Source organism: Dreissena polymorpha, chromosome 11, assembly GCF_020536995.1.
Source record: "Dreissena polymorpha isolate Duluth1 chromosome 11, UMN_Dpol_1.0, whole genome shotgun sequence".
NCBI lineage: Eukaryota > Metazoa > Mollusca > Bivalvia > Myida > Dreissenidae > Dreissena > Dreissena polymorpha.
This window is the reverse complement of record NC_068365.1, coordinates 26,286,670-26,307,808: the sequence shown is the minus strand read 5'-3', so window position 1 is coordinate 26,307,808 and position 21,139 is coordinate 26,286,670. Positions and strand designations below refer to the sequence as shown.

Genomic DNA, 21,139 nt, shown 5'->3' with positions numbered 1-21,139 from the left:
CTGTACAATTCCATTTGGCATGCATCATCTTCTTATCCATATATATACTCATGCCAAGTTTCAATGAATTCCGCCAAGGCACTAAATGGGTGTGTCGTGTAGAACTCATCAAGGTGCATCTACATAATATGTAGATTATTCATATTATGAAGTTTCAAAGTTGTAGGTGGAACCACTTTGATTTTAGAGGCAATGTAAGGTTTTTGTTAAAGTTGTATATTAGAGGTCGCATTGACCTTGACCTTTGACCAAGTGACCCAAAAATGGGTAGGGTGTGGCGTGTAGAACTCATCAAGGTGCATCTACATATGAAGTTTCAAAGTTGTAGGTGGAAGCACTTTGATTTTAGAGCCAATGTTAAGGTTTGATATTAGAGGTCACAGTGACCTTGACCTTTGACCTAGTGACCCAAAAATGGGTGTGGCGTGTAGAACTCATCAAGGTGCATCTGCATATGAAGTTTCAAAGTTATAGGTGGAAGCACTTTGATTTTAGAGCCAATGTTAAGGATTTAGCACGACGCCTACGGCGGACGGCGGACAAGCTGGCTATGACAATAGCTCGGGTTTTCTCCGAAAACAGCCTCGCTAAAAATCAAAGGTAAAACTAATATAACCTCAGAATACAAATTACTTTTCTTTACACTTTCATTATCTTCTGGAATAAAGTATGGATATAGAAAAATTGCAAATGTCACATCTTTACTTACTTAATCACTTTGCCTGCTAGCAGATCTATTGGTTGAAGTGCAGCATTCCATTATCTATGTTTTAAACAATTCTCTTCAACAATCATTCTTGTAGAACTACTTAATTTGATTTGATTTCAGTAGGGTTAGTTAAGCTTAAGCATTTTTTTTAATACTCAAAGACTCCTTAGAAAAATGTTCACCAACGGAATGAGAAATGGAAATACAGTCCAACCCCTCTTAAGCAGCCAGTCAAGGGAAACAGCCAAATTGGCTGCTTAAGCGGGGTGACCTCTTAAGAGGGGGTTGGGTTATAGGGAGTCTGGAGTTGATGAGTGCATGGCCAACTGTTCAATTTTTGTATAAACAAAATCGTAAATATGTGTAAATGTACTAAACAATGTATAGACTTAAAATAATTTTATTTCTTCCATTCTAAAATCAGCTATAAAACAACATTTTCATTCAAAAAAATATTCTATTCATCTTTCTAATCATCATCAATATCATCATCATCAAAATCAAGTCAATGAAAAAGAATCATTCTCATGATTCATTGTTTACACAATGCGCGTTGTATGGCCCCAATGCACTTACGATGGGAACAGTTGTGAATCAGTTATGCATGAATAACTCCCGTGTCACTATAAATCGATAATTTAATCGGTTTATTGCAGTTTTATGGCTTTGAATACCTACCGCACGAATTGGTCCCGACAGTGATCTCCTTCACGATAAAATCGTGGCCAGTTACTTAAGAGACTGATAATAGCAACCGGGTGTAATCCTCCTGGTAATAGTGCATTTCATGCATAATATTATAAAAAAACGTTTTTTCACCGCGTAAAGGGTTTTATCAAAATTAATATTGAAATCATTGTTAATATAAAACAAATATAAATGTTTTGTTTTATTCCCAAATGCGAATAATAATTTGTAATCCGAAACACACTCCCGATTGTTTAATGTTAACGAGACGTTTACAAATTCTAACATCGTGTATTTCCTTTGTCCCGACAAAAGCGCGCGAAAATTATGCACCAATGTACAATGTCAGGCCATACCCATGGTTCGAAAGCATGCGTGAAATGATATTTGGATAAAAACTTTGTAGCACAGAGAACATGTAAATCAGTTGATTTCGGTTAAAAGTTTCGTTGTTCTTTTTAACTTTTAATTAGCCGATAATTGTCATAAATTTGTGCTTGAAATAGTATGAGCTACAAATAATAACTTATAAATTAAGAATCTCCTTTCCAGTAATAATAGGTGATATTCGCACGTGCGGAAATAAAAAGATCAAACGGTCGCATATTGCTTTTAACCCAATAACCCGATAATCCGCCGCTAATTAATTGCAATTTGCAAACTGGCTGTCAAAATGTTTATCACACCTCACGCTTCAGAACTACAGAGCCTTAACCGCAGAGTGGAAGTACGTATCGACTTTTTCGCCGTTGCGTCGTGTAATTTTGCCAATGTACATGACTGACTTACTTGCGCGTGACCACTCATATGGGGGGGGGGAATTTAACATTTGGGATGCAAAATTTCATCAATCATGGTTATAAGTTAAACAAAATAAAATAACAATACATAGAAATAAAAAGTGAAAACGCCAGAGAATTTGAAGACAGGAACATTAAAAACAAATCAACAGTCGTGACTGACAACTAACTCAACAGTAACAATAACCTTGACCCCTCGAAATTGACCCTTCAGGCCCAATAAGCAATCAAGTTAGGTCTTCATGCAAGCTGCATACAATTCCAGTGGAAGACCTTCATATAAAATTAAGTAATTGCCACAGAATTTTAGAATCAGCAAATTTTCTATGAGAATACATGTTTTGCTCATTGGGAAAATAGTGTCTTCTACTATCAAACACAATGCCCCCGACTGTACTTTATAGCCGTACAGCAGCATTTTTTTAAAAACTGTCCGAGGCCCATAAATGTGCCAAAATTCAATGGACTGGAACAAAACTCACACTTAAACTGTAAGTCATGTATATAGACTAACATATCAAAAATCAGCTCAATATCTGAAAGCATTGTGTACAAAAACTGCCAAAAAATGGAATTTCTGGCCGACAGACGGATGGACCCTCTATGCTCAATGTTTTGGAAAATTCTCACTTTTTTCAAGCCATCATTAGTTTTTACCGAGTTAATTGTTGCTATATATATATTATACTGAAACTTGCTTTTTGAAAATGTGACCTATTTTAGCATTTTTTGTCTGTGGAACACGTTTACAACCATCTTTAACTTGCTTCATTATGAATAGGTATTAATTTTGTACATGCAACTTATAAAAATTAGAATTATTCATCATAAAAAACCATTACTAACTAACTTCATAATGAAGCAAAATGATTTGTGAATGAAACCTTGTTATTACCATCACCTATATACATCACCTATCATTAAGAGTTATCATTAAGAACTGGCTTATGCATAATTCATTAAGAACTATCATTAAGAAATGGCTTATGCCTAATTGTGTTCATTTATGAACAAAGCAAGGCTAACTTTTCATGGTATGGCTTTCTTCTAATGAGGGCAAAGAGAAAATGAGTTTGCTGAAACTGATTAGGTATATTGTTATGAACTCTTAATAAAACAAGACTATTGTCAAGCAATATAAGTCCCCTACCGGCTCTACCATTGTCAGAATTTTTTATAATTTTTTTTATTTGTTGCCATAGCAACCAGAGTTTGTGACATAGGAACAAAATGAAATGACATGCATAATGTCCTTATTGCCATCTATCCATGTTTCAAGTTTCATGAAAAAATATTAAGAACTTTTAAAGTTATCGCAGGATCCAGAAAAGTGTGACAGACTGATTGACTGACTGACTGACTGACTGACTGACTGACTGACTGACTGACTGACTGAGACTGACTGACTGACTGACTGACTGACTGACTGACTGACTGACTGACTGACTGACTGACTGACTGACTGACTGACTGACTGACTGACTGACAGACTTACGGATACACAGAGCGCAAACCATAAGTCCCCTCCGGTGAAACCAGTAGGGGACTAATCAACTTCTGTACTCTGGCTTTCTCACTAATGATACCATTGTACAACAATTATATGTCACCTTCAAGAAATCCAAATTACAATTAGAATTAAGGATATTTGTCTCACTAGAATGTTTGTTTTTTTTATCTTGTTTTGTACGATATAAAAGGAACAAAGTACAAATTATAAATCCAAAATTATGTGCTATCAGCAAGTTGTTGGAAAGAAAAACTAAACCATTACTAGCAAATTACCGAGTCCGTACTTTCTTATAATACTATTATATTAAACATTGAAAAGGTGCAATGCCAAATGACCACATAACACTGAGCATATCAATAGTGTACTCAATAATGAACCGAATAGTGATTCTGGAGTTTAAAAAGTATGCCACTTTTCAATTAAAAATGTAAGAAGAGCATAATATGATTTCAATATTAATAAATGTAAATACACAAAAGAGCACAAAATACTAATAAGGGAAATAACTAGGCAAAAGCAACTCAATGAAATCACAACGGTTGCTTCCCTTGACAGATTTATCCCCAGCATTTGGATATCTTAATGCCACCTATCAAATGCTTACAGAAAACAGATTTCAGAAGATATGAGGCTTCTACAAACAGAGCCGCACTCAAGGAAAGCATGGCTTGTTGCATGTGCGTAAATTGTCGTCCAGGACAAGCCTCTTCAGTCTAAACTGGCTAATCAGGAAGAACACTTTCAGCTTAGACTAGATATTCGTTTGGCTCTTTCAGTGCTGGAACCGAATTTTGAAGGCCTTTGCAAACAGTTTGGATCCAGATGAGACGCCACAGAACGTGGCGTCTCATCAGGATCCAAACTGTTTGCTATTCTGATAGTATTCTTTGAAAAAAATTGAAGAAAATGCTAATTTTAGAAATTCTGCAGATGACATTATAGCAGAGGACAAATTTCCCAGCATGCAAAGGGTTAGACTAGATATTCGTTGAGACAGATTTCCTGTAAACAAACATATTACCCGTTGCGGATTGCACAGGCTACACTTTGTGCATATGCATTAAACCTCATTTTCTCAGAGCAAGGTTCATTTATATTGATTGGCAATAATATGCAATCATAGTACACTGACATCACATTTGACGATGGCTTGGGAGAAAATCTTGTAAGTAAAGTAAAACTATGTGAAATCCAAGCCAACTTTTAGGCTCAAGAATAGAGTCGATTTGCACCAAACTGTTTTGAATCTCCACATTTATATATATAAATGCATTTCTTACAACAAAATAGTTTGCAGGGTAATCAACATTTCATTAGCGTTCATTAATGTTAATGCCGTTTTAGAATAAATTGAATAATTTTCAGTGGACAGGGGCTCTACACCACAAATCCTCAAATGGTCATGTCATAAGCTTCTTTGCCCACTCCAAATCTGCTAGTCCTTTCCCAATCAGAAGCAAAGTGAAAATTGCTACATGCAACCAGCATAAAACCAGAACACCCTGCAAGTATCAGGATTTATGCTCATCAGTACCTCAGGATTGGAAAAAAAGCCTTTCAAACTTAAATCTAGTAAGAAACGTTTAAGTCTTTATTTATTTTCAAAGGTACTTAATCTGAATTACTAAATTTTCTAAATCTGCAATCCAAAAATTCTCGCTCAGAAGCAAAGAGAAAATTGCTATATGTATCCAGCCTAACTTGCAGTATGCTAACAATCAGCCAAACTATCAGCTTAGAGTTATCTTCCCTTAAGCTGGGTTCCCACTGCCGATCAGATCAACTCGATCAAGCCCGACCAAGCGGTCGGATACTGGTCTGGTTCGGTCGGCATGAGTGGTCGGGGGCGGTCGGGTAGGTCGGCATTGGTCGGGCTTCCTACCCGATATTTTTTGACATGTAAACAAATATCAAGTAGCGGTCGAGTAGGAAATGGATTCGAGAAGCGCTCGGGAAGTGGTCGTGTATTAGTCGAGTAGAAGATCGAGTTGATCGTGAAGCAATCGTGTGACGATCGGATTGAACATCTTTTACACGATCTGTATCCGATCTGCTCGATCTCTACCCGAGTTATTTTAGATCGCAAACAATCCACTCGACCTCTATTCGATTTGATGTACAGATTTACTACACTGCTACCCGACGGCTACTCGACCCAACACGATCACTTCCCGATTGCTATTCGACCATACAAGAGCTCTTTACCCGATCCGCTCGACCTCTACCCAAGTTATTTTAGATCGCTTTGTATGCCTTGGTACGACCATCACTGTCTGGTCGTGTGAAGATCTGGTGGCGATCGAGCTGAGATCCACTTGGTCGAGCTGAGATCGTATAGGGCTCGCGTATAGGTCGAGATGATCGAGCGGAAATCGGAAAGATGGTTGAGTGGACGTCGTGGATGAGTCATGTGGGGATCTTGTGTTATTGCCAAGAGGTCAGGAAGAAGTCGTGTATACCCTTTTTAGTCGAGCTTGGTCGGGTTTGGTCGGGAAATTTCAGTGATCTGGATGATCAAGTTGATCAGATCGGCAGTGGGAACCCACCTTTAAGGTGTTATGCTCTTTGCTTCTCATGAGTACCTCAGGGTTGGAAAAGAAGCTTGAAAAACATGAATCTAGTAAAAAAGGACCATTTGAATTTATGATGAATTACAAAGCCAGCAAAGTGCGTATCTGCATGGTTAAGGGGCTAACCTGCCAAGGCTGGATGTGCTAAAGGTCCTATGACGACGCAGTCCACAGCAAAACATGTTCATAACATGTTACCTTCTTCTAAAGGCACTCTACTGACCAACTGCTCCCAGCCCCCAGGAATACAATGAAGGCACTCAAAGTGTACACTTACCTGAAACACACAAAACAATATCATTTCATCAACACGGTTCAATAATTGTATCCAGAGTGACAAAATAAACAACAATTCAAATTGTCTATTGTGAGTAGTCATAGCTAAAATTGTGACATACAGACCATTAGAAGCTTCAGGCATAGTTGTAAATACATACTTAACCCTTTGCATGCTGGGAAATTTGTCGTCTGCTAAAATGTCGTCTGCTGAATTTCTAAAATTAGCATTTTCTTGGATTTTTTTTTCAAAGAATACTTTTAGAATAGCAAACCGTTTGGATCCTGATGAGATGCCACGTTCTGTTGCATCTCATCTGGATCCAAACTGTTTGCAAAGGCCTTCAAAATTCGGTTCCAGCACTGAAAGAGTTAAAATCCTATCAGCCGTGCTCTGTGAAAGGAGGTTTAATGCATTTGCGTAAAGTGTCCTTCAAGATTAGCCTGTGCAGTCCCCACAGGCTAATAAGGGACATCACTTTCCACCTAAACTTGATTTTTGCTTAGAGACTTTCTTGAAATGAAAAATATCATACAAGTGGAAAGTGTTGTCTGCACAGGCTAATCAGCTGGGACGACACTTTACACACATGCATAAAATCCCTTTTTCACAGAGCACAGCGCATATATAAAATCATAAATATGATTCATGATATAACTATGTAAGGGTTTCCATTCACATCATATTCATCAAAATAAATTATAAAGTTTCATGCTGATAGAAAAAACAAAAAAGTGAATGAAACGTGACCAGTTTCAATCTTGTGTGCATGATGCATAAGGCATGTCAAATACATCATTGGACATCAAATGAAGAGAAATGTAGGGGTTCATTCAACATGCAAACATTGTAATATCAATTACCTAAAGGATGTTAAATGAGACCTGTTACATCATACAACCAGGCTTGCCAAGGATTACTGTGATTTATATTACATGAAGTTGGTCGACTTCACATGGCAGACAAAGAAAGAAATCTTGTCAAAGATTTAAATATCTTAGCGTTTAATCTTCATTCTGAAAACAGATAACATTCTGAAAAATAATTCCATTCACCCTGATGGCCTTATTGTTGTTGTTGTTTTTATAAACAATAGCATGCTGCTTAAAATATAGTGGGGTCTTGGTCTCTCAATTATATGAATTTTTACTCAAAATTCAACATGTTTTTTTTACACAGCCCACTCTGAAAAGATACAATGGTATATTCGTTTGCCACTCAGAAGCCAAGTGACAATGGCTATGGCAACCAGCATAAAACCAGAACAGCCTGCAAGTTAAACTCGCAGTCTGTTCAGGTTTCATGCTGTTTGCTTCTCATCAGAATCTTCAGGTCAAAAATGAGGCCTTTGAAACTTGAATCTAGAAAAAAAGATCTTAAATTAAATTTGATTTTCAAAAGGACTACAAACAAAATTCATATTTGGGTGGTAAAGAGATTAACAAAGTGGCGGCAGGCATCCTATTTCAATAAGATTATTTCCTTGAATAAATGCAGTTGGTTCCATCAACTATCCGAAAATCAAAAGATTGACAATGCCATGTTCTTCTTGTTTGATCAGTCTCACCCAGTGTAACCATTCATTGAGAAAGTCTTGAGAAAATTCTTAGTAACAAGAGTAGCATGCTCTGCGTATTAGGGACAAAGTGAAAGTAACGCATCACATACAGGTATAGAAATATGTGATGATTTAAATGTTTGACAATAATAACTGCATCAGTATTGATGTGACCCTACTCTTTTTTTTAAAAGGATGAGAAAACTATGCTAGTCAAGTATATAGCACTCACTTTTGTTTATTAACCCATTCAGTGCGGGAACCGAATTTCAAAGGCCTTTGAAAACAGTTTGGATCCAGATGAGACGACACAGAATGTGGCGTCTCATCAGGATCCAAACTGTTTGCTATTCTGATAGTATTCTTTGAAAAAAAATGAAGAAAATGCTAATTTTAGAACTTCAGCAGACGACATTTTAGCAGACGACAAATTTCCCAGCATGCAAAGAGTTAAACATAAAAGGTTGCCGGGATGCTATAGATATGGTGTCCTCCTAGCAACCGAGAGGTCACAGGTTTGATCCCCACTGTGGGAGCATTCTTTAGATCTCCCCCTAAGAACCAAGTACTGGTTCTTAGGGCCCATGAAATGGACTCAAGAGAGTTTCAATAAGCCTGAGGCTTTTGATGCAATCAAGCTAAAAGTAGATACAAAATCTGACAAAGTTTGGTGCAGCTTGGATGAAAACTACTTGAATTTAAGAGAGCGGACACCATGCTCAATGATTAAAACGCACTAAGTGACCCCATGACATAGTTTTTGACCCAGCATGACCGATATTCGAACTTGACCTAGACATCATATAGATACAAAATCTGACCAAGTTTGGTGAAGATCGGATGAAAACGACTTGAATTAGAGAGCGGACACTTAATACGGACCGACCGACAGACTGACTGACAGACAGACAAGCTCACTCCTATATATCCCCCTAAACTTCATTTGTAGGGGTATAATAAACAGGTTTAAACTAAACATAAAAGGTTAGCTGGGACTTCAGACCTCCACTGAATGTAATGCCGGATGGACACACCATCAGACGGACGAATGGACGGACATTGCGACTGCATTATGCTGAGGGTATAAAAACAATAAACAAATTTCCAACACAAAAAGTACTCCAAATCCTCAGCACCTCATAGCTATCATTTCAATGGTAATCATACATGTCATGTCAGCATGTAAGAATGAAATAATTTTAATATCATCTGATGTTGTAAATAGGCCAATAGACAAAACATTTTTTATTGGCAAATTAACAATAACAAATAAAATTTTAATTCAACTAAACAAAAATATTCAAAGTCATAAAAATATATAAAGTCAAAATAACTGGGCTTTATAATCACTTAAAAAAGACAATATCAAAACGTGTCTTCATTTATTTGTTTTCCTTCTTTTCCTGCCCAAGGTATTACAAGTTCCCATTTCAGATGTGCACTCATGATTCTTCTCTTAAGCTGGCAATGTGCAAAATCGTGAGAAGAAATACTGTGTGGTTTCTATTTTTAGAAACACTGATCTTCAAATCAGAATTTATTAATCTTTTGGATTTCTGTTTTCTTGAATTTATGAACTGCAAAACTCTTGTTATCTCGTAAAAGTGACATCTGAAAGCCTATCATTAAAGGGGCCTTTTCACAGATTTTGGCATTTTTTAACTTATTCATTAAATGCTTTATATTGATAAATGTAAACATTGGATCGTAAAAGCACCAGTAAAAAATCAAGAATAAAATTTAAAAAAGGAAAAGAACATTGCCCGGAGCAGGTTTCGAACCAGTGACCCCTGGAGTCCTGCCAGAGTCCTGAAGTAAAAACGCTTTAGCCTACTGAGCTATTCCGCCGAATACACATTCTTGATGAATTTTATACTTTATATAAGCAATTTTCGTAGTTTCACAAAATTTAACGACAAAAACAGAACTCTCCAAATTATTCAATCGTTTCGCGTTGCAACGCTTTATTTTTAGGTTTTAAAATCGTCAAAAGATGCATATAATGGCTATATTAGAGCATGGTAAATGTTCAGTATTACTGTTTCCTCACAAATATCAAAACTAAAACGAAAATTTGCGGATCTGAAACAACTTTTTTCAATTTTGTCAATTTACCAAACCGTGAAAAGATCCCTTTAAAGCATCGGTGTAAAATGTATTGAATTATATCAACCTATGTTTCAAATTATCAACATCAAAGTATGTGCAGTTGTTTTAAATGAACCCAAACAAACAGAAACTGTTGTTTTGTTGATAAACCATTGACTTTGTATTCACGGGTATAATCTTGTTCGTACAAGTTAAATAAGCATGAGGCTTACATCAATATTATACCATTTATAAGTATAATAAGTGTGTGTTTTTTTACTACAACCATTGAAAACAAATTCTATGCAATAACATACATGAGGCAGTACAGTACCTGATAATTAATTCCATGCAAGTGTTGAAGTTTTGTAACCACTGTTCAAACACGGACTCTATAAGCATCATCATTTTGAGCAGTTATATCGAAATAGAATGTTTTCACTTGTTAAGAGGTTTTCCGATATTCACATTCATATATTACAAGTCTAAGCAATTAGTTAACAAATTGTTATCTTCTGATGAAAAAATTATTTCAGGAAAAAACATTTAAGCATTGATATCATAAAGAATAAATATCTGCAACTTTGAGGAAAAAATCCAAACAACATTTCCATCACCACTTAATTCCATCTCTTAGATATTCACTCAAAAGGGTTATCAATAAAATATAAAATATGTCTGACAGTAGAAACACACTATAATATCCCAGCTGCAAAAAATCATTCATTTACAGCTATAAATAACACACATTGTTGCAAAACATACAAATTAAACACGCAACCCCCCTTTCACTACATTTTCGTCAAACAATAATTACAATGCTTGTATGTAAGCAGATACAATGGAAGTGATTCAATTCAGCAATAAAACCTGGGCCACTCATGACATCACGATTAGACATTAGCCAGCTATTTCATGACCTGCCATCATGCTTTATTTCATTTTGAGGTAAAACAGCATCATTTATCATGGATACTTCAATGACTTCATACACAAAAAGTGGCCAGATAGACAAGTTACATTGTGAAGGGATGGGGCGGGTTCTTGGCAACAGGCATATACAGTTTGTTTAATTAATGTTTCTTGTTTCCGTTTTGTGTTTGCACTTTAGGTATAAATTGGTGATCTTGTGCATGCATTCTAGAAATAGATGTTGTGTTTTATTTACAATAATATTTAGGATGGTCTGTTTGATTGTACAATGATAAGCAAAATGTAAATATGAAGAAGCAAACAAGTCAGTTATTTTTTGGCCTATAAGTTCTTAATTAACAACACTTATGATGTATTTGTTTTTATGCATATATAATATAGGAAATTCAGATGCACGAATACTTAATATCTTCCTGTTTTCACGTATGTAATTTACATGCAGGAACACTTTATATGTTGTTTTATTTCACGCATGAAATTAAGATGCAAGAACACTTAATATGTTTTTTTTATGCAGATAATAAGGTGCTCTAACACTTTGTATGTTTTTGTCTTAACGTATGTAATTGGGCTAGTATTCCATCTATCCGCATCCGTATCCGCATCCGTATCCGCGTCCATATCCGCAAAATCATAATACCGACACTATATTCCATTTATCCGCATACGTCGAATGTATCTTTCTTTTATTATACGTATAAAACTGAAAATTATAATTGAGATGATTATTATGAAAGACAAGCGTGAATTTAAGTTAGAATTAAGGTACAAATCATCATTCTGTCTGTAAAAGAATACAAATGGTAAATACATGGAACATCTTCTTCTAGTGCCTTGGCTATGCTTTTCCAAATATTTGAATTGAAATCAGAGTCCCGATATGCAGAACTCAGCAGCGTTGGTTGTATAATTCCGGGTAATTTTTCAGGAATTTGATTAGTTTTTCAGTTTATTTTTGAGTTGACAGCCCCTTCATCGTGCTAAATGCCGTCAGTATCTTGTCCGCATCCGCATTAGAATGCTCACTTGAGTGTTCTTTTGCGGACGCCTATTGCGCCTGCAGATATGCGGATGCGGATGAATGGAATAAGCGCAGTGCATTTCAACTTGTAGTATTTTTTGCGGATGCGGATATGCGGATGCGGATACGGACAGATGGAATACTAGCCAAATATGTTGTCATTTTAATGCATGTTATTTAAATGCCAAATGTTATTTAATACATTGTTGTCTTTTATGAAATTCAGGTACCTTAGGAATTCATGCATGGAATGTAGGTTCCAGATCACTTCATATGTTGTTGTGTTTAAAAAAAATATCTAAATCTGGAAAACAAATCTTTATCAAAATGACTATGAACTATCATGATTATTAATGTAATATCCTTTCATTATACCAGTTTTTATTATTTGTAAGCGTTATAGCTCACAAATAATGAAGACCGAATTTTGCAAATCAGTATGCCTTTGCTACGCTACAAACCGTAACCCGTGACTGCCTGTGTGGATAACTCCAGTAAAACTTAACAGACGACAGAATGCTAAAAGCATCTACTCTAACCACCGTATCTGCCTGTTCTCACTGGTACAGTACATAGTGTGTATTTAACAGCTTGTAAGACAATGTTGGCCAGTCTAGTGTTATCATTGAAATCTGTACATATTGGCTGCTTTAAGGGAAAACAGGGCTTAATGCATGTCAAATAAGATTAGCCTGTGCACACTGATAAGCTGTATCAATGATTTGGAAAAAAAAAACACATCTCGACCTGTGTTTTAAGACACACTCTTTATAAATTTGAATGGGTTGTGGTCATTTCAAACTTGCGATATAAAAAGCTATAACATAATTTTGAAAACTGAGTTGCGTCTAAGATTATACAACAGCGAACAAATTCAGTGCCTTCAGCGATTTGATTGTTAAATGGCATCACAGTTTAAATGACAAACCATTGTATATAAAAAAAGATGAATAACCATAAGACCATAACCTAGGTCAACCATGTTTTTTCATTGTTAACCATTGTGTATATCGACCAAGATTAGATGGCAATGAAAACATAGTCAACCATGGTAAAACATGGTTTTATGACCATGAAATATTACATTAGCCCAAGGTAGTCCGTGTAAAAAAACACATCATTTTCTTCTGGATATTTATTACTTTCAAGTATTGCAACCCAATGATGACACATGGCTTGTAAAAAAACGATGAATAACCATAAGACCATGTTTTTAATAACCTTGGTCAACCATTTTGTTTCATGGTAGACCATTGTGTATATCAACCATGGTTAGATGGCAATGAAAACAAAACATAGTCAACCATGGTAAAACATGGTTTTATGACCATAAAATCAAGGTAGTCCATGTCAAAATTACCATCATTTTCTTCTGGATATTCATTCAAGTATTGCAACACAATGAAGACACATGGCTTGTAACTAGAACATGATTGCCACATGGCTTAAATGGCATGATTTAAACCAATAATGAAAGACAAATTACAATCATGTCATTCAGTCTGTCTCCATAGAAGCTGATTAGAGCAATAAAAAAATTAATTCAAACCTTTCTAAATCTACTTTTGACTTGTATGAAACATGTAGCAAGTTTTTTTTATTACCAAATGAATTGTAAGCAAGGGCTGTTTGTAAAACATGCATGCCCCCACTGGGCTGTCAGTTGTAGTGGCAGCCATTGTGTGAATACGTTTTTTGTCACTGTGACCTTGACCTTTGACCTAGTGACCTGAAAATCAAAAGGGTTCATCTGCCAGTCATGATCAATGTACCTATGAAGTTTCATGATCCTAGACCTAATTATTCTTGAGCTATCATCTGGAAACCATTTTACTATTTTGAGTCACTGTGACCTTGACTTTTGACCTAGTGACCTGAAAATCAATAGGGGTCATCTGCCAGTCATGATCAATGTTCCTATGAAGTTTCATGATCCTAGGTGTAAGCATTCTTGCGTTATCATCCGGAAACCATTTTACTATTTTAAGTCACTGTGACATTGACCTTTGACCTAGTGACCTGAAAATCCATAGGGGTCATCTGCCAGTCATGATCAATGTTCCTATGAAGTTTCATGATTGTAGGTGTAAGCATTCTTGCGTTATCATCCGGAAACCATTTTACTATTTTGAGTCACAGTGACCTTGACCTTTGACCTAGTGACCTGAAAATCAATAGGGGTCATCTGCTAGTCATGATCAATGTTCCTTATAAAGTTTCATGATCCTAGGCGTAAGCATTCTTGAGTTATCATCCAGAAACTATTTTAATATTTCGGGTCACTGTGACCTTGACTTTTGACCTAGTGACCTGAAAATTAATAGGGTCATCTGCCAGTCATGATCAATGTACCTATGAAGTTTCATGATCCTAGGCGTACGCATTTTTGAGTTATAATCCAGAACCATTTTACTAGTTTGAGTCACTATGACCTTGACCTTTGACCAAGTGACCTGAAAATCAATAGGGGTCATCTGCCAGTCATGATCAATGTACCTATGAAGTTTCATGATCCTAGGCCTAAGGGTTCTTGATTTATCATTCGGAAACCATCTGGTATACGGACCAACCGACCGACGGACATGTGCAAAATAATATACCCCCTCTTCTTCGAAGGGGGGCATAATAAATGTAGTTGATAATGTGGAATGAAATGGCACAAGATCTGATCAGAACACTTCTGAAGCACAAAATCTTGAAATGTTCAAACCTTGCACAAATATTAATAATCCTAATGAACATGATAATTTATGTGCACTAAATGTTCAAATTTGATTAATTACCTGCTGAACAAATCAAAATTGATATTCTTCCATTAGGAACATTTCAAACAGCCAGCAATACACTAAATTCTTAATATTTGTTTCGTGACAAAATCAGTGAATATGTAAGGGCTTTTTGGCTGATTGTATTGCCGTTATAATTGAGACATATTCCTTTACAGATAAAACAATAGATGTGCTTGTCTGAGAAACACAATGCCCCTACTGCGCCGCTTTGAAGCCATATATTTGACCTTTGACCTTGAAGGATGACCTTGACCTTTCACCACTCAAAAGGTGCAGCTTCATGAGATACACATGCATGCCAAATATCAAGTTGCTATCTTCAATATTGCAAAAGTTATGGCCAATGTTAAAAGTTTTTAGACGGACGCACAGACTGACGGACAGTTCAACTGCTATATGCCACCCTACCTGGGGCATAAAAAAAAATTACATACATTGCAAATGTAATGTTGACCATCTTTAAATGCTGATTGACCAAATAAACACATTTGTACACAGTAATGATCCAGAAACCATAGTACCTCAGATATTAAAATAATTGACATCCCTGTAGACAATAGTTTTACACTCAAACCCAGCTCAACCTGAATATACTCACAAAACCAAATACAGAGTAGATGTACTTACAAAATGCATATGTCACATGACCTGCAATACATTGACTTACAAACAAATGTCCATTGTCACACAGGTAAAACAAGAGACAAATATGCCTATTTAAAATCTACACCAAAAATCCTTGCTACAAGTGTACTATTACACATACTGACAGACAGTGTACAAGAGTTTGGTATTTCATCAATGTAAACACTATGGTATCATTAAAAGGCATACACAATGCGGAGATTACATTGTGTGGACATACATGTACACAATGTCTGAACACCTTATTTGTTCTATCAGATAGGCTGCCTTAATTCAATGTCAAACCATTCACTGATAACTACCATATCAGCAGATTATTTCTATAGACATGCACTATTTTAATTAGAATGAAAACCAAACTGTATAACTAGCATTACAGGTATTTCATATTTTCATATGAATCACAAAGTTGCAAACAATCATAAACAAAACAGTAAGCACAATAATACAACTCATGATTTCAATACACTTTTTATACAAAATACAATTTTTACTCAAAACAGTTTCTTCATTTTCTGCTCAAATTAAATAAATTAAAGCAAAATAATATTGCAACATGTTAAAGGGTGTAACAAGATGGATGCAACAGGTCTAAAAGCACCATTTGATAGGTGCTATACATATGAAAAGCTGTTATTAGGTGGACGCAACATGTGTAAAGACACCATAACATCAAGTGTAAAGCTCCATTTTACCCTTTCAGCGCTGGAATCGAATTTTAAAGGCCTTTGCATTTTAACAGTTTGAATCCAGATGAGACGACACAGAACGTGGCGTCTTATCAGGATCCAAACTGTTTGCTATTCTAATAGTATTCTTTGAAAAAAAATGAAGAAAATGCTTATTTTAGAAATTCAGCAGACGACATTTTAGCAGACGACAAATTTCCCAGCATGCAAATGGTTAATAGATGCTACCTATGGAAAGGCTTAACTTGAAGATCATTATAAACTGCAAAGACATACTATACTCAAGCAACATGAGTAAAAAAGTTTCATTTGAAGATCATTTTGTGTAAATAATTGATAGGGTAGGTGCAACATGTGAAAGGTTTCATTTGATATATAGAAAATGTGTTATTGGCTTTATTTGATGGATGCAACATGATCATTAAGGTTTCAATTGACGGATGCAACATGTGTCAGGTTTCATTTGATGGATGCAACATGTGTAAGGCATCATTGGATGCAACATGTGTAAGGCTTCATTCGATGGAAGCAACATGCGTAAGGCTTCATTTGATGGATGCAACATGTGTAAGACTTAATTGGATGAAACATGTGTGAGGCTTCATTGCATGCAACATGTGTAAGGCTTCATTTGATGCAACATGTGTAAGGCTTCATTGGATGCAACATGTGTGAGGCTTCATTTGATGGATACGTCTTCATTGGATGCAACATGTGTATTAGGCTTCATTCAATGGATGCAACATGTGTCAGACTTCATTTGATGGAAGCAACATGTGTAAGGCTTCACTTGATGGATGCAACATGTGTAAGGCTTCACTTGATGGATGCAACATGTGTAAGGCTTCATTTGATGGATGCAACATGTGTAGCTTCATTTGATGGATGCAACATGTATAAGGCATCATTGGATGCAACATGTGTATTAGGCTTTACTGGATGGATGCAACATGTGTAAGGCTTCATTGGATGGATGCAACATGTGTAAACGCTTCATTAGATGGATGCATTATATGTAAGGTTTCATTTGATGGATGCAACATGTGTAAGGCTTCATTTGATGGATGCAACTAGTGTAATTAGGCTTCATTTGATGGATGCAACATGTGTATTAGGCTTCATGCGATGGATGCATCATGTGTAAGGTTTCATTTGATGGATGCAACATGTGTAAGGCTTCATTGGATGGATGCAACATGTGTAGGCTTCATTGGATGCAACATATGAAAAGGCTTCATTAGATGGATGCAACCTGTATAAAGTTTCATTTGATGGATGCAACATGTGTTAGGCTTCATTCAATGGATGCATCATGTGTAAGGCTTCATTTGATTGATGCAACATGTGTAAGGCTTCATTTGATGGATGCAACATGTGTAAGGCTTCATTTAATGGATGCAACGTGTGTAAGGTTCCATTTGATGGATGCAACATGTGTAAGGCTTCATTTGATGCATGCAACTAGTATAATTAGGCTTCATTTGATGGATGCAACATGTGTATTAGGCTTCATTCAATGGATGCCTCATGTTTAAGGCTTCATTTCATTGATGCAACATGTGTAAGGTTTCATTTGATGGGTGCAACATGTGTAAAGCTTCATTCGATGGATGCAACGTGTGTAAGGCTTCATTTCATTGATGCAACATGTGTAAGGCTTCATTTGATGGATGCAACATGTGTAAAGCTTCATTCGATGGATGCAATGTGTGTTAAAGGCTTCATTTGCTGGATGCAACATGTGCAAGGCTTCATTCGCTGCAACATGTGTAAGGTTTCATTGTATGCAACATGTGTAAGGCTTCATTTGATATATTAAACATCACAGTGTAAGGATTCATTTGATAGGTGCAACATATGATGGGCATCAGCAACCCATTTATGCCTTAGTAATAGTGTCTAGATAAAAGGCCTTGGCAAACAGCATAGACCCAGATCAGATGCCGCATGATGCGGCGTCTCATCAGGGTCTGCGCTGTTTGCTTAAAAGAATTTCTGTAAGAGAGATTCTAAATAAAGAAATAAATATACTAGACATCCCTAATTTTGAAATAAATTGATCCAATTTTGTACGATGGGAGAGTCCACTAGGAATAAATGGGTTAAATATATTCAACCTATGTAAGGCTTCATTAAATAGATGCAACATGTGAAAGACTTAATGTGAAATATGCCACATGTGAAAGTCTGCATTCAATAGGTGCAAGGCTTCAATTGATAGATGCAACATGTGTCCAAAAGCTTGATATTATAGGAGCAACATGTATAAGATTCAATTTTAACCCTTTCAGTGTGGGAACCGAATTTTAAAGGCCTTTGCAAACAGTTTGGATCCAGATGAGACGCCACAGAACGTGGTGTCTCATCAGGATCCAAACTGTTTGCTATTCTGATAGTATCCTTTGAAAAAAATCTAAGAAAATGCTATTTTTAGAAATTCAGCAGACAACATTTTAGCAGACGACAAATTTCCCAGCATGCAAAGGGTTAAGATTCAATCTTAAGATCATCACAATGGGTCATCAATAGTATGTCAATTAATCGTCCATACTTCAAATCATTCATGAGGTTGCCCTTGGGTCGCGGATATGGTGTCCTCTTAGCCACCAGGAGGTCAAGCCTAAGATCCCCACTGTGGAAGTGTTCTTTAGATCTACCCCATAGACACCAAGTACTAGTTCTAGTCCCAGAAAATGGACTCGAAAGTGTTTCAAATAAGAAGCACGTACTTTAAACGTAATCAAGCTAAGAATAAATAGGTTTAAACTAAACTTATTGTCCATACCATATATCGACTTGTTCATGCAATCCCAAAGCAAGTTTTTACCAAGCTCAAAACCACTCCATGCCCTTCATGATGGCAAAAAGTTGACCATGTCAAACAGCAATTTTTTTTTTGCCCAATAAGGAAAAACTGTGCGCAAAAACCCCTGAAATTTGGAAAATTGGCATTGTGAAGGCTACATATTGGGAAATTTGTGTATTTGATTTTTTGCTCCCCAATACTTTAAAACTGATTTGCTCCCAAATACTTTAAAATTGTTAAACTAAATGTTGTCAGGTTGTCAATATTTTATTACTTAGGTTCAATCAATAGAGCTGCATAGGGAAACTAACTGAATGTTGCATTTTATCTATAAAAAAGGGGGAATTTGTAGTTTTTTCCTAATTGGGATACTGCCGTTTTTCGGGACTGTATATTTTAAGAAGGAAACAAATCACTGTCAAAGTTGTTCATGCACATCCTAAAGTGTACGAATGCAACAGACAGGCTCACATGTGTGGCCAAGTTCAAAGGCTTGAAACTAATGTCTTACAAAAATAAACTAATTATTTAACTTCTTTCCTGATTTATAATTTCAAAATAATATCTTGCATAAATATTTAATGATTAATATAGACATAATGAATCATTTCACTCACATCTATGTTTGAAATGATCAGCCATCACAACATTTAATGCAAATTGAAAGCTCCGTGAAACTGTCCAAGGTTTTATCATACTTTTTACTTTAAAACTGCAACTGCCTTTTTTCAAAGCAAATGCATAGCATATTTTTTATTTTGTCGCAGTTAAGTTCCGATTATCATTTACCAAGTATAACTGCATAATAATCACAATTAATCTATATTCTCATTTCTGTATAATACTGAGATTTTCCCGCTAATCAACTAAAGACTAAACCAGTTGAGAAATGGCTGACAAGGTACCATAATCTATGAACTTTTGGTATTTTTACAATATTTGATCAAGATATCTGATTAAGATCAGTTTTGATCTATAGAACTTGTTTCTAACATTACCTCACAAATGGATCAAGTTATAATAACTTACCAATTATTAATTCTTCCGACATTATGCCAAAGGTAAGGTAAATATTTAATTTGAGTACACAAATTATTATTTATTTAAGTCCATGGAACATCGCAAATTAAACGATCAAATATATTGGATTATATGTATAAAAACACTTTTATGTGAAAAAAGCATTATACACAGTTTTACCTGTTGTACATATTAATTTTGACAAATTATAAATAACTTAATAAACACTTGCATATATAATACTATTGCATCATATAAATTAATTTTACTTCAAAACTGCATGTTAAATTAGATTTTTTTATCCACAACTAGAGCTTTGTCACAAACATGACAAATTACCCCCAATTGCTGCATTGACACAGAATATTTTGCATGCTGTCTTCACAAAACAAGAGAAGCTTATTTATGGCAATTTTTAAGAATTATTATGCCATTATCATTTATGGCCATTTTGACCTTTGAACTCATGAATTTTTTCACATGACACGCCGTCCAATGACTGTGAACAAAATTAATATACAGAGTCATTTTAAAATCTCACAATGAATGACATAGTTATGGCCCAGACAAGCTCCGGATGACACACCATCCAATGATTGTGAACAAATGTACCAAGTAATTTTAAAATCTCACAATGTATGACATAGTTATGGCCAGAACAAGATCATTATGGCCATTTTTGACCTTTGAACTCAAAGTGCGACCTTGACCTTGGAGATATCGACGCAATTCTTTCGCATGACACACCGTCCAATGATGGTGTACAAATGTGCCAAAGGATAATAAAATCTCACAATGAACGAAATAGTTATGGCCCAGACAAGCTCATTTATGGCCATTTTTGACCTTTGAACTCAAAGTGTGACATTCACCTTGGAGATATCAACGTAATTCTTTTGCATGACACACAGTCCAATGATGGTGAACAAATGTGCCAAATGATTTTAAAATCTCACAATGAACGACATAGTTATGGCCTGGACAAGCTCATTTATGGCAATTTTTTACCTTTGAACTCAAAGTGTGACCTTGAC

At 35.8% G+C, this 21,139-nt stretch overlaps 1 protein-coding gene across 8 annotated transcripts in view; it reads right to left on the bottom strand.

Moving 5' to 3' along the window:
* The window catches only part of LOC127850702 (diacylglycerol kinase zeta-like), a 234,123-nt gene that overhangs the window by 165,979 nt on the left and 47,005 nt on the right, over positions 1-21,139 (bottom strand). The gene's annotated exons all lie outside the window — the stretch shown is intronic.